Below are 11,289 nucleotides of genomic sequence, written 5' to 3'. Positions count from 1 at the left end.
TTTTTTCTTTGAGCCACTTTCCCATGATCATCCTTGAGCTTTTTAATGAGAGCTCATCCGCAGGTATGTTCCCAATCTGAAACATTTGGGCATGCCTACTCAACCCAATTTATTTTGGTAAAGACCTTTAGAGTCTGTTAATCTGTAAACAAACATAGCAAGCCATTAGTCATAGAAACCCAACCAGGAAGCGAGCATATATCTAGTTCCATTACCCTTTACACTAGGTGTGTGTAGCAACTAGCCTATCTAGTATCTGCTATGCTCACATGCAAAATCATAGGAGCAATGGCTTGTTTTAAATTGATGAGGAAATAGGAACACTTTGAGTTATAGTCATGAATGTTATGTAAGTCATTAAAGGATAGTTCCACTATTTTACAACTTGATGTTTAGATGGTTCTTCAACCTGATAGTATTATTGGCCAAGAATAAATGTTAATCCAGCGATTCCGTTTTTTTAAACGAGCCACTACAAACTTTCAGCTAAACCTTAGCCACCATAAGCAATGTGGGTGACAAACAGAAAGACAGACAGAGACAGATAGACTGTTGGTAAATCAGTGGTGTGTGTGGTGTAAATCAGTTTACTGCAGCTTTACTGCTGAACTCACTGGCCACTGACTTCTCATGTGTTTGGCTCCATCAGGAAACCCTGGGCTGCAGAAGGCAATCATTAGGCCCAAGTGGTCAAGTTTGGTCTCCACATTCAAAACCACAGTTCATGGTTTGTAGTGAATAAAAAAAAACTGCAACACTGAGGGAACACGAGACTTTTGTTTACTTTTTGTACATACGTGTCCGTGTAAATAATGTTTCATCCTGCTCCTTATTTTTAATCAGTAAAAGGCTTAGCGCCCTTTTACATCTCTATACACTGCATCATCTACCATGACCATATTTCACCGTTTGGATCATTTCACTTTTATATTGTATATGTTTGATCATCTTCACTTTTATATTGTAATTCATTGTTTGATCATTTCACTTTTATATTGTGCGTAACTTCTTCAAGACAAATGTCATTTATCAAACAAAGTGGAGGGTGTAGGACTGTAAAAGTTACAATTTTTCAATTCAGATGGTCATCTCTCCTAGTCATGGCTCTATGTACTACTGTGCGCCTCCCATAGTCTGTTCTGTTTAGGTTAGTGTGTAGTCAAGGCTTTGTCATTAAAATTATATTGTGCCTATTTTTTAGATCTGCCAACCTGCTCGGTGGGTGACAGGTAACCAGGTAACCGTCTTTCCACCAAGCTGTTCCAGGCCTGGAGTGGCACGCTGGAACTTCCAGAGGCTTGTAGACCTGAAGCAGTGTGATGTGGTCCAGGTAATTATCAAACACACGTATACACACTCACTCACTAGGTTTTGTTGTATAATTATTTTAACTTAAGAAAATTGTTCCTCTCTGTCGTCTGCTCCTACATCTGCTACACCGGCCACAACAGGTGATACAGATAATTATCACATGAATGTATACACACATGCACACTCGGGGCTCTATTCAATCACATCCGCTTTAGCCGACCTCCACATAGCGGTTGTTTTGGCGGTGTCTGAGGTGGAACTGTATTAGAGCTGGCAAATTAACAAGCGGCTCCTGGCATTATACCTTAAGCGGACATTGCCATTGGCTGCACGGAGTCGCATTAACAGAAATCTCATGCAGCCCTATTTACAAGTTAGAACAGTGGAATTTAAGATGTAATCTACACCCCAATTAGGCTGATAGAAATCCTCATTATTTAGTTTGAATTTGAGCGTCATTATTTCTATTGCTACACTTTGTCGTTCTGAACTTGTAACGCGAGTAGGACGGGTGTGGGTTTGTGACAATGATCAAGAGCTGCTTCTTACCAAGTTGACAGATCCAACGCAGTTACCCCTCAGACACCACCAAAACATCAGCTATGCGGGTGTCGGCTATCGCCGGTTAACGCTTGATCTGATTGAATCTAGGCCTTACACTCGTTCAGTCTATTTAGTTGTATGATTATTGTCAGTTAAGAAAATTGTGCCTCTCTATTTTAGATCTGCCACGCCCAGCAGTTCAGCTGCAGTCACAGCAGTCTTCTGCTGTGGTAGTTAATTTACCGGCTGCACCAATGCCTACTACACTGGCCGTGAAAGGAGAAACTTTTGGGTATTCCCAGATGGAAACAGGTAATTCAGAATTATATTGCATATGCTCACCCACACCAACAGATGTACACACAGACATGTTGTTGGGCTGTATACTTACTGTCACTTTGTGCATCTCTCTTTCAGTTCTGCCATGCACTCCACCACTGCCTGACAGCCTCACCCAGAAGTGCATACACGGGGCCTATCAGAGATGGGTGGCTGACAAGGAAAAATAAAACATGCACGCACACACATTATCCACAATGTAAATAAGTTGTAATTACTTGTTTAATGTTTGCTCCATTTTATTTTAGGATTGGAGTTTTACTCCTTCATATCCATCCTCAATATCTACATAATTACTCAAACTATCTATCAAATCAAAGTGTGATTGATAATATTGTAAAAGACTATGGCTTAATGTGTACAGTTTGAGGAAATTCTGAGTGCTTTTTTCTGAGTTGTTAAACATGCATTCCTCTCACACACAGACATTAGACTCAATGTAAATCAGTTGTAATAACTTGTTTATTTTATGTATGGTGAATTTTGTTTGATGAAAATATCTGCAATAAAGTACATTCACAGTTAAAGCCATGTCTATTTCTCAGAATACAATGTGTGGCCAGAAGGAAGTCGGCAGACCTGCAACCCTTGGACTGTGCAGGTTTTGTCATCTGGAGATTGGGAGGAAGAGTGTAGTTTAAAGGTTAATCATTAATATTCTATAATGATTACATATTAGAATAATACATAATAGAGTGTCCAGTAGTTACTGTATTGTGATTGTTTAGTGTTTTATTTACTTAATCCTTCCCAAGGAGGGAACCATGTCTCAAAAGCAGCAGAAAAGGTAAAATAAGGTCACCAAAATGTTCGTTACAGCTATACACGACTGGCCCCTTGTGGGTAGCCAGCACTTCTGCTTCAAAACAAGCCTTTATGCTTTTTGTTGTATTTAACCTTTATTTAACTAGGCAAGTCAGTTAAGAACAAATTCTTATTTACAATGACTGCCAAACCCGGACGACGCTGTGCCAGTTCTGCGCCGCCCTATGGGACTCCCAATCACGGCCGGTTGTGATACAGCCTGCACCAGTTAATGATAACGTTAGTATGATCTAATGTACTGTGAAGGTATCCCATATTGCATAATCCTGGGACTTAATTTAAAACCGGAAACTAGAGAGACCTAGCCAAGAAGGGGGCTCTGGTACAAAAACAAAGGTATAACATTTAAGTACAAGGAGTAAAAATACCATATCTGTTGCACAAAAGGCACCATATTCCCTAGCGCACTACTTTTGAACAGAGCCCTACAGACCCCACTCATGAAAAATACTAGTGAATTACTACACGGAACCTATTTGAGCAGTAGTGACTATGTAGTGAAAGTGTAGTTTATGCACTACTCAAGATACACAAGTAGAGTTTTTTGTAGTGTTCAGTAGGAAAACAGTAGTGTTTCCAGTAGTAATCAGGTAGAGATTTTTAATACTTGGTACTACACTAGAGCCAGACTACCGGCTTTTCGCGACTACAGAAGAAGTCAAAACAGGAAGTAGTAGTAGTTAGCTAGCAAAAATCTTCCATCCTTTGTAGTCCTCTCTTTCATAGCCCTGTAGGTTTTTAGGATATACCCAAAAGCTCAGTAGTTACACAGTAGTCATTAAGGGAGAATGGAAATAAATTGGAAATACATAGTGTTCACCAGTAGTGAAGCATCCCAATGTATCACTCATTACTACTTAAATTACTACATAAATCACTACCGGTTTATTACACATCTCAATAGCAATCAAGTAGTAAAACCAGTAGGTTTTGTGTAGATCTTGTGTAGTAGTGATGAGTAGTAATTCAGTAGTACTTTTTCATGAGGGAAATGTACTACATAGGGAATAGGATGCCATTTGGGACACAACCCTTGAGTAAACAGACCAGGTGGATGTTTGGGTTGTTAGAGGCCGGAGGTTAAATTCAGAGGACATTGTCTCGTAATTGTTATCTAATCCTGTAACTTAATTTAGAGTCTCACATAAAATAGCTGTTGTGTATTTTGTGGTCTTGATGCATGGTGCGCCTAATATGCCAACTGGGTTTTGAACCCAGGTTGTCTGTGCACCAGAAGACAGTGTTAGGCCGCTAAACTAATGCAAGCTAAAGCCTGGGCATTAGTTTGTGGAGTTAATACTAGTCTCAGGCAAGTTTACTCATCACATAAGCATGATGGGGCAACGCACTGGGCAATGCCACTGTTTGTTTGACTTCCATGAGTGCAGGTTTTCCATTTCCAGTTTCAATGCCATTGAAGGCATATATTCCCCTCAGAAAATGTATTGTTTTAGAAGACTTTATTTCAATGTGCCTATCCAATATGCATCAGTTAAGATATCCGTCACAGTGAGTTAGTTAGCAGACATGGTCTAGACCTGAAATGCAATCTCCAAATGAATGAATGTTAAATCTATTCAGTTCTTACATCTATTATAGACCTGGCCAATCAAGTGTGACCTGTGACTGCAGTGTAATCAATTAAAAAAACAAGCCGACCTGGAAACCTTAGTTTAGCATAATCAGTTTAACTCAATGGGGAAGCTTCTAGTCTCTGGGAATTAAATAAACATTTGGGGAACTGATGATCTGCTTGCAAATGGGCACACAGTCCCCATTTTACAGGAGTATTTTTTTTTTCTTTGAGCCACTTTCCCATGATCATACCTTTAGCTTTTAATGAGAGCTCATCCGCGGTAGTCCCAATCTGAAACATTTGGCATGCTACTCAACCCAATTATTTGGTAAAGACCTTTAGAGTCTGTTAATCTGTAAACAAACATAGCAAGCCATTCATAGAACCCAACCAGGAAGCGAGCATATATCTAGTTCCATACCCTTTACACTAGGTGTGTGTAGCAACTAGCCTATCTAGTATCTGCTATGCTCACATGCAAATCATAGAGCAATGGCTTGTATTTAAATGATGAGGAAATAGGAACACTTTGAGTTATATCATAATGTTATGTAAGTCATTAAAGGATAGTTCACTATTTTACAACTTGATGTTAGATGGTTCTTCAACCTGATAGTAGTCTATTGGCCAAGAATAAATGTAATCCAGGATTCCGTTTTTTAAACAGCCACTACAAACTTCAGCTAACCTTAGCCACCATAAGCAATGTGGTGACAAACAGAAAGACAGACAGAGACAGATAGACTGTGTAAATCAGTGGTGTGTGTGGTGTAAATCAGTTACTGCAGCTTTACTGCTGAACTCACTGGCACTTGACTTCTCCATGTGTTTGGTCCATCAGGGAAACCCTGGGCTGCAGAAGGGCAATCATTAGCCAAGTGTCAAGTTTGGTCTCCACATTCAAAACCACAGTTCATGGTTTGGTAGTGAAAAAAAAACTGCAACACTGAGGAAACAACGAGACTTTTTGTTTACTTTTTGTACATACGTGTCCGTGTAAATAATGTTTCATCTGCTCCTGATTTTTAATCAGTAAAAGGCTTAGCGGCCTTTTACATCTCTATACACTGCCATCATCACATGACCATATTTCACCGTTTGATCATTTCACTTTTATATTGTATATTGTTTGATCATTTCACTTTTATATTGTATATTGTTTGATCATTTCACTTTTATATTGTCGTAACTTCTTCAAGACAAATGTCATTTATCAAAACAAAGTGGAGGGGTGTTAGGGATGTAAAATAGTACAATTTTCAATTCAGATGGTCAGGTTTATCCATGCAATGTCATGGATAAAGATAGCGCAGAAAGTAACAGACCAACAAAAATAAGAAACATTCCACGTGTGAGTATATATGGTGTGATGTACTCAGTGATGTAGTCAAGTCACTTAACAGTCAAGTCCCAAGTCCGCAATATCTGATTGCCACATCTCCTTTGCAACACATCTCCTTTGCATAGAGTTGATCAGGCTGTTGATTGTGGCCTGTGGAATGTAGACCCACTCCTCTACAATGGCTGTGCGAAGTTACTGGCGGGAACTGGAACATGCTGTCGTACACGTTGATCCAGAGCATACCAAACATGCTAAAATGGGTAACATGTTTGGTGAGTATGCAAGCCATGGAAGAACTAGGATATTGTGTACAGCTTCCAGGAATTGTGTACAGATCCTTGCGACATGGGGCCATGCATTATCATGCTGAAACATGAGGTGATGGCGGCGGATGAATAGCACGACATTGGGCCTCAGGATCTCATCAAGATATCTCTGTGCATTGAAATTGCCAACGATAAAATGAAATTGTATTTGTTGCTCGTAGCTTATGCCTGCCCATACCATAACCCCACCGCCACCATGGGGCACTCTGTTCACAACGTTGACATCAGCAAACCGCTTGCCCATACCACGCCATACACGCTGTCTGCCCGGTACAGTTGAAACCGGGATTAATCCGTGAAGAGCAAACTTCTAGAGTAGGAGAGGATGAGTGATATATAATGAGAAGGATGGATGATATTGTTCTCCCCTAAGTGGAGAGCTGAACAGACATGGGGTACATGATGTAGATTAAGAAATGGAGGAAACTACACTCTACCGTATCTGGATAAAGACTTTTCAAATCAGCGCAGATTACAGAAATCAAATAGGGGCTGTATCCCAAATGGCATGCTATTCCCTATGAAGTGCACTACTTTTGACCAGAATCAATATGGCTCTGGTCGTAAGTAGTGCACTATATACAGATGTAGGATCTTAATTTGATCACTCTTTTGTTGTGGAGAATTTTCCTATACAGCAGGAATTGCAAACTTGCAGTGTGTTCAAGGTTTAAAAAGGCTTTTAAATGTTGACATTTCCACTTTAAAATGTCAGACTTTATTGCCCTAACAAAAAATTATCCATGAATTGTAATTCACATTTCCTGTTACTGCAGGATTATTTTCCTGCTATTGCAAACTAGCTCAAATTAAGATCCTACATCTGTAGGGAATAGAGTGTCATTTGGGACACAGCCAGGGAGAGTAAATAACTTTACATTATTGAGATCTCTCTCTGTCAAGACAGTCCTCCATGTCACTTTGAACTTGTCTTACAGCTGTGCCAAACTTTGGGGAGCCCCCGGCTTTAGCCTTGTTTGGGTAGCTTTGATTCGAGTTTGGGTACAGCAGCTTTACTTTAGGCTTCTCTGCTAGATTTGGCTACAGTCGTGTTACGTGCCTCCACCCACCATTAAGCCCCTGAAAATGTATGTCTCTGTCTACTCAGTACTGTGTACTCTAAGCTTTAGCCTGGTGCCTGGCAAGTTCCAGGTGGCAGTTTACTGGGAGACTGGACACGCAAACTGCACAACCCATGCTGTGAGCAGTGTCACATCCACTACTAACAGGGGGTCATACTGGGACTTGTGTGTGTGTAGCTACAGTACATTGAGGGAGCAGTGGCGGTGGCTTGCTGGGTGAGACTTACAAGGCTCTCAGCCACCCCGGCTAATAGGATTGGGCTGGGTGCCAAAGAGCAGACAGAAGACCGATTCAAAGGTCAGGGGTCACAGGGAAACTTAAATATGAAGCAGCGGGATGCCAAGGCCAAGCAGAGAGAGAAAGGTGGGGGGAGGTTGGGTTTTCTGCATCAAGTTTTGTTGATCTGGTTGAAAGGGATTTGATCAGAGCCCCCATTCTTGCCAGGGTTGGGATTTGGGTGAGCAGGTAATTCGTAGGGAAACACGCAGTATTTGAGATCATGAAATTGTTGCCCCAGCCTTAATCTGAATGTTTTTGGTCTTTTGACCTGTTGGTAGTGTGAAGGCAACAGTGTAAATAGCATCAAAACAAGCAGATATCAGGTCATTTTGAGCAAACACACAGCTTAGCAAATCTATTACATGGAGTTTATACCTAGAAATGTCTGCCTCATGGCTCTGGTCCATCCCCACAGACTTACCACAAGGTCAATGAAGGACCCCAAGAGTGTATTAGGTTGTAGTGTGTATGAGCCTGTGTTCACAATGGAACCAATGGAATAGTTCACCACCACCACATGTGGCACTGCTGAATGGCTCAATCAAAAGTAAGTATTCTAAGTATTTGAAAGAAAATAAATACTATTCGGACCCAGGTTTGATCTCCACCATACAGCGCTACACTGATGTGTCATATGTCATCATGTTATGTCATAAGTCATGTCATATATCATCATGTTATGTATGGATTACATAAGGCTAATCTGTGATCCATCATGCCATTGTTTGCAGTAGCTTTATGATGGGACTACTCATTAATGAAGCTGATCTGAGATCTGTCATTCCTGTGTTTTTCCCATAGCCTAATGTTGATACTCCTCAGTAAACATGCCCTGAGGAGTGTGTTTTCATTATACTTAGTAGTAGAGAGAGAGAATTATTTATTTAAGCTTTTATTTCTTTCATCACATTCCCAGTGGGTCAGAAGTTTACATACACTCAATGAGTATTTGGAAGCATTGCCTTTAAATTGTTTAACTTGGGTCAAACGTTTTGGGTAGCCTTCCACAAGCTTCCCACAATAAGTTGGGTGAACTTTGGCCCATTCCTCCTGACAGAGCTGGTGTAACTGAGTCAGGTTTGTAGGCCTCCTTGCTCGCACACGCTTTTTCAGATCTGCCCACAATATTTTATATGGGTGAAGGTCAGGGCTTTTGTGATGGCCACCAATACCTTGACTTTGTTGTCCTTAAGCCATTTTGCACACTTTGGAAGTATGCTTGGGGTCATTGTCCATTTGGAAGATAATTTGCGACCAAGCTTTAACTTCGCTGACTGATGTCTTGGAGTGTTGGGCTTATCAATATATCCACATAATTTTCTTTCATCATGAAGCCATCTATTTTGTGAAGTGCACCAGTCTCTCCTGCAGCAAAGCACCCCCACAACATGATGCTGCCACCCCCATGCTTCACGGTTGGAATGGTGTTCTTCGGCTTGCAAGCATCCCTCTTTTTCCTCCAAACATAACAATGGTCATTATGGCCAAAGAGTTCTATTTTTGTTTCATCAGACCAGAGGACATTTCTTCAAAAAGTATGATTTTTGTCCCCATGTGCAGATGCAAACCGTAGTCTGGCTTTTTTATGGCGGTTTTGGAGCAGTGGCTTCTTCCTTGCAGAGCGGCCTTTCAGGTTWTGTCGATATAGGACTCGTTTCAATGTGGATATAGATATTTTTGTACCTGTTTCCTCCAGCATCTTCACAAGGTCCTTTGCTGTTGTTCTGGGATTGATTTGCACTTTTCGCACCAAAGTACGTTCATCTCTAGGAAGCAGAAGGCGTCTCATTCCTGGTCCTCAGAGCCTCAAAAGGTTCTACAGCTGCACCATCGAGAGCATCCTGACGGGTTGCATCACTGCCTGGTATGGCAACTGCTCAGCCTCCGACCGCAAGGCACTACAGAGGGTAGTGCATATGGCCCAGTACATCACTGGGGCCAAGCTTCCTGCCATCCAGGACCTCTATACCTGGTGGTGTCAGAGAAAAGCCCTAAAAATTGTCAATGACTCCAGCCACCCTAGTCATAGACTGTTCTCTTTGCTATCGCATGGCAAGCGGTACCGGAGCGCCAAGTCTAGGTCCAAGAAGCTTCTAAACAGCTTCTACCCCCAAGCCATAAGACTCCTGAACATGACTAATGGCTAACCAGACTATTTGCATTGCCCCCCCTCTTTTACGCTGCTACTCTCTGTTTATTATCTATGCAGTCACTTTAATATCTACATGTACATATTACCTCGACTAACCGGTGCCCTCACACATTGACTCTGTACCAGTACCCCCTGTATATAGCCTCGCTACTGTTATGTTCCCCAGTTTCTGTGTTSTTGTGGGTTTGTATGTGTGTGTGTATTTCAGGAAATGGAATCCTGGATTCCTCAAGCAGCTGATTGGTAGGCCCTATCGATGATTGGAGCTTTGAACCCTCCCTCTCGTCAGGGGAAACAGCTGTCTTCAATTACCAACTCCTTCTCCAGCTCGATAAAAGCCAGTGTTCCTTTTTCAGGAGGAGAGAGCTTCTTTGATGTCTTGTATAGGTTGGTAGTCCATGAAAGTGTTTGTTGAAAGTATTTTGTAGCTGCTACTCCTGAGGTATGTGTATGCCAATACAATAATTATTCTGTTTTATTTGTTCCCTGGGGGGAAGGGGAACGCACCTTGGGAGTGTTTAGGCAAGAGGCCTGTTGGCATACATATCCTGTAGTATTTACTCTGTCTATACACACTAGGTAAGACCTAGGCGGATCACCCCCTGTATTTTGGTTAGCGCGCCAGGAGGTGCTAAAAGATTAGGTAAGTAGTGGGTAGGCAGGTAAGGTAGGAGAGGGGACTCTAACTTTTACTTTCTTTGCTTTGGTTCCGTCCAGCCCCTTTTCCCCACAATACCGTGTTAGGAATAAAACATTCCCTGTAAACGGTAATTTTCTCTGCCTCTGTCGTCCTTCTCCTGCACCTACAATCACATACCTTTTTCACTCCAATGGGAGTTGAGTTGTAGCAGGGTGTTGCGTTCCCTCCGCCAAGAGGCGTACRTAAGTTATTTTACTGCTGCTCTTAAATTAGTTATAAGGGCACAGGGCGAGACCCAGATTCAGACACGGAAGGCAGATGGTTTGAGTCTCTGATATTTATTATAATCCAAGGGGCAGGCAAGCGATAGTYGTGGACAGGCAAAAGAGCATAAGGTCAGAGTCCAGGAGGTACAGAGTGGCAGAAGGGTCAGGCAGGGTCAGAGTCAAGGCAGGCAAAGGTCAAAACCAGGAGGACAAGCAAAAACAGAGAATAGGAAAAAGCAAGATCACTGAATAACACACTGGTTGACTTGACAAGATGAACTGGCAACAGACAAACAGGAAACACCGGAATAAGTACCCAGGGACTAATGGGGAAAACAGGTGACACCAGGAGGTGGGTGGAGACRATCACAAATACAGGTGAAACAGATCAGGGCGTGACAATTTGTTACTTTTATTTATTTTTTTGTATTTTTTTATCTATTTGTAATATATATTGACACTACCGGTCAAAAGTTTTAGAACACCTACTCATTCAAGGGTTTTTCTTTATTTTTACTATTTTCTACATTGTAGAATAATAGTGAAGACATCAAAACTATGAAATAACACATATGGAATCACGTAGTAACCTGGTCCTGGGCCTGAC

The 11,289-nt window shown here is 41.5% G+C and overlaps 1 long non-coding RNA gene across 1 annotated transcript; it reads left to right on the top strand.

Moving 5' to 3' along the window:
• Window positions 1-1,201: 1,201 nt before the first annotated feature.
• On the top strand, window positions 1,202-2,439 carry LOC111953553 (uncharacterized). Its single transcript, XR_002875878.3, has 3 exons — window positions 1,202-1,330; window positions 2,035-2,166; window positions 2,272-2,439. It is a non-coding gene; the product is annotated as an uncharacterized lncRNA (long non-coding RNA).
• The last annotated feature ends 8,850 nt before the right edge of the window (window positions 2,440-11,289 follow it).

Source organism: Salvelinus sp. IW2-2015, linkage group LG27 (genome assembly GCF_002910315.2).
Source record: "Salvelinus sp. IW2-2015 linkage group LG27, ASM291031v2, whole genome shotgun sequence".
Lineage (NCBI taxonomy): Eukaryota > Metazoa > Chordata > Actinopteri > Salmoniformes > Salmonidae > Salvelinus > Salvelinus sp. IW2-2015.
The sequence above is the reverse complement of the archived record's forward strand: the minus strand, read 5'-3'. Positions and strand labels throughout refer to the sequence as shown.